This window comes from Charadrius vociferus, unplaced genomic scaffold, assembly GCF_000708025.1.
Source record: "Charadrius vociferus isolate BGI_N301 unplaced genomic scaffold, ASM70802v2 scaffold385, whole genome shotgun sequence".
NCBI lineage: Eukaryota > Metazoa > Chordata > Aves > Charadriiformes > Charadriidae > Charadrius > Charadrius vociferus.
This window is the reverse complement of record NW_009648925.1, coordinates 7,253,460-7,257,798: the sequence shown is the minus strand read 5'-3', so window position 1 is coordinate 7,257,798 and position 4,339 is coordinate 7,253,460.

The following is a 4,339-nucleotide window of genomic DNA, read 5'->3' as shown; positions in this document are numbered from 1 at the left end:
GACATTAGCCTCAGCCAGGAGAATAAAACCAATTTATGAGGCAATTAGCTCTGCAAAAACATTTCAGTCTCCCCAGAGCAGCCATCTGAGGAGCATCTTATTCCAGCTGCACAGCTTCTTCTGGCCTTGGGTTTACAGCACATTCCATTTATCATAAATAATAATAACGTATAAACAAATGGTTTCCCAATGCGTATTTGAGACAGCCAGGAAGGTCGTCTCTGCCTGAAACTAGACCGTTCTAGGGCTTCCTCCCTTCAGGTGCCATTTCTGCGGCCTGTTACTTGATTGCGATTCATTTTAATGGTCAAGCTCTTTATAAGTGGCATTATCTTACGTGGGCTTTTCAGGGTTAGTTGCAATACAAAGTAATTGAACTACGTAAAGAGGCCATAGCAGCAGATTTGGATAGCTCTGTCTAAGGCGCTTTGCAGGAATTGCAGCTTTCTCAATCCACGGGAATTGTCTGCTAATGCTGGAAGTTTGGGCAAAAACCAAAAATGGGGTCCTGATCAAATAAGTTCTGGATGATGAAGGTGGCGCAGGGATGAATGTGGATTGGAGTTGATGCAAAAGTTTTATTTGTGACTTGTGGGCTAGCCTGAGACTTCCAAATTTGCCTTAAGAGCAAATTGTGAGAAAAGTTAAAATTCAGTTTCAATGAGCTGATGCAAAATAATATTCTGCCAGACACAGAACTCCTATTTTCTGTATTTTCCTGTTTCGACTTTTCCATTTTATTATAAACATCTGTTTCCTGATTTTAATTACATGATGTTATTGTGGAAGTGAAAACTGTACTATCAAACCCAAACCACTAGACTGTAATGTTTTTACTACAAATATTCTCAGCAAAGTTAGTGAAGTTCTACAAAACTTTATGATTCTGTTAAATCAACATTTATTTGACATAAGGTGATGCAGCTGGAGCAGTGCTGACCAGCTTTGGCTTATAAAAGGAGCATTCCTCGGGAGAAGCACCCCAGGTTTGCACCATTTTCACCTCCATCGGCAGGAAGGAATCCTGCAGGGCTTAGCGTGCGTTAAGAAACCCAAGGGGAAAGAAAGTGCAATTGTCTGCTCAATTATATGTGATCATATTAAAACAGCCAGAAAAAGAAAGGTCTAAACCCCAAGCTTTTCAATATGAATCAGGATGCCCCAAAGAGACTTTTCAGGTGTTAAAATTGGGTTTTTCTGTTCCTCTGTTTCACTCTGAGCCCTGTTTCTGAATCTCAAGAAGGATGTCCCCAGCCCTGAAATGCAACAGTCCTTATATTTATTATGCTAAAGACCATGAAAGGGCAAGAGAAAAGCGATGAAAGCCAATGTTTGGAGTCACAAGCAGCACCAGAACTGTTGGTCACTGTGGCTCCTGGATGCAGCATAGAAAGTGCGAATCCCGGGCAGACCTTCCCAGCCTTGAATGTCCACTGCTGCCTTTGGTTGGTGAATTGAAGATCTCACAGGACCAGTACCTCAGGTGTGGTGGCTGCAAACCCTGGGGAGGCGAGCAGCTCGGAAGGGGACTGTGTCAGTGACCCGGCACACTCAAGCCTTTCGCAGCAACTTCCCGTATAATTTCCAGTTGTGCATTTTGTTCATGCGCCACACTGCAGATTAAGCGTGGGATTTACTGCCACTCAGAAGTACTGCTATCGGTAGCTTGACCAGCCCAAGTCTACCAGTGGCTTTGAAGGGATTTTTTTTCTTCTTTATTTTTTTAAAATCCTCTCCTGCCCCACTTCTTTCTCCATCATTGAGTTAAAGGTCTGGTTAACATCTCCTTTGGAGTAATTCTGCCTTTAAATTTTGATGACTCAGTGAGTCCAGTCAAGGCTTTTTAAAAGCTTTTAATTCTAAGCTTTGGGGGTTTTACACAGCTGCTTAAATCTGTAATGACTTTTCTTCATTCCCGCTTGAACTTTCTACTGTTCTGATGCTCTTTAACTCCTGCAAGGCCTCATTTAGCTTCCGTTAAAGGACTTGCATGAGGAGAGGAATTCCCATAGCCCCTTTTTATTAATGAGTGGGTGTATAAATGATGCTGCCACTGAAGGGATTGAGCATAGCCTGGAGAAAACAACCTCCTGTGGTATCAGCTGTCATGGTTGCATTGTTCTGTGTGGAGCCTGTAGCAACTGAAATGCTTCCTCTATGTATGTGTCTGTGTATGTATGTATGCAATACACTATGTACATACAGCACTAATTTAATTCCTGCTTCTGCCCTCCCTAGGCCTGTGCATAGTACTGTTTATTTCACATCCAAGCAGTTTTCATATTTTAGCCTGTATGACCAGCGACACGGATGCTTCAACAAACCAGAGGAGCATCACCGGCATCAGAGGAAGAATTGGACTCAGCCTGGTTTTTAAAACTGAGGGGTTGGTTTTATGGTCAGGGCTGGTGCCAACCATCCCACCTGCTGAGCAGAAAGATCTTGAACTGCAGAAAACAAAATTATGCTCTCCATGGCTAAAGGCGAAGGGACACATTGGGACAACAGTAGCAAAGAGAGCAATTTTTCAGCAGCCCTTCCCTGCAGGACAGATAGTCAGGGCCAGCCTTTGCGACACACGCCTGCTGCTGACAGCCGCGGGGTGTCTCACAGCAATGGCAGTCCTAACGCACCTCTGCTTTCCCTGCCTCCAGGTGTGAGATAGGCACTAGGCAGTTGCTTGAGTGGAAAAAAAAAAGAAAAAAAAAACCAGCAAAGAAAACGGGGGAGAAAAGGGTGAATGAATACATTGTGTTGTACTTGGAAACCATCTTCTGTTATCTGTGTTGTTACATGCATCAGCTTTGATAGGCTGCTTAGTCGTCTTCTGGCCAAATATTCCTGTGCTGATGTACAAAAGCTGTCCCACTTTGATACTTGCTCATACAAACGTTAGCAGTGCTGTAGTGGAAGCAGCTGTCAGCTGGATAATTGCACGGAGGCTGCTGGGTTTTCGTGCCGATTATGAAACGATTCAGACATCCTAGTGGGAGGCTACGGCGGGATGTTTGGGCTGGATTTTCAAAGGTGTTTAGGTGCTGGAAGATTCAGATAAGTGCCTGTGGGGATTGACAATGCCTGAGAAGCCTCTGTGCCTAAATCTTACTGAAGTCATGGGAGTTTTGGTGTTGGAGCTGCTGAGATACTTCTGGAAAGTCCTCTTTCTAAGAAGAAATGTTGGTAGCATAGCTTGTGTCATGGAGAAGTGGCAGCTACAAAAATACCCTATACCAAGCTAGAAGAAACAAAATAAACATACAATTTGATGCCCTTGCCATTGAAAAGGGATTTGGATCAGGGATTTAAAGGGATTTGAAATACTAGAGATCATCTACAAGGAAGGGTAGATGGGTCAGGAAAGAAAGTTCAGCTGGAGCAGGCTTCAGGAGAGCTGTCTTTGGTCTTTACCCTGACCCAGACTTGCTGTGGGATCACAGGAGGTCACGGAGGTCCAGCCTCTTGATAATATAGCAATGAGGCTGGTTTAGAGGTCTCTTACCCCACATCCTGTTTAGTCACAGAATCACAGAATTTTCAGAGTTGGAAGGGACCTCTAGAGATCATCTAGTCCAACTCCCCTGCTAAAGCAGGATTGCCCAGAGCACATTACTCAGGACTGCATCCAGGTGGGTTTTGAAAATCTCCAGAGAAGGAGACTCCACAGCCTCCCTGGGCAGCCTGTGCCACTGCTCTGTCACCCGAACTGTAAAGAAGTTTTTTCGTGTGTTGGAACGGAACTTCCTATGTTCCAACTTGCACCCATTGCCCCTCGTCCTGTCACTGGGAACCACTGAGAAGAGTGTGGCTCCATCCTCCTTCAACCCACCCTTCAGATATTTGTAAGTAGTAATAAGGTCTCCCCTCAGCCTTCTTTTCTCCAGGCTAAAGAGTCCCAGCTCTCTCAGCCTTTCTTCATAAGGGAGATATGAACCTGTCCCTGAACAGGTTTTGATGACCCCTGTATTCAGTTTCCATCAAGAGTAACTAACATGTTGGTCTCCTTTAGACATTTGGGTAAAACGTGGTTTTCTCCTACAGAAGATTTTATCTGCCCTGGTCTGCAGGGGAAAGCCCAGCCCCATGCCTGGGCTCAGCCCAAATGGGCAGGCAGCAGCCTGAGAAGCCCTCGAAGGCCACGTACCTGCACAACGGCCCTGTGTAGGAAGTGGCCGCATGTGGCATCTCTCACTGGTGCATTCAAGGGTTTTGCATCAAAGTGGACCTGGTGTTCCCTACTCTGGCACCTTCTGCTGTGGGTGCAGGTTGAGGGCTGAGGGTGATGGCTACTCTGTGCCGGCTGGCATTAGGTGGTAGCCAGGGGCGGCTTCTTATCTCCCAA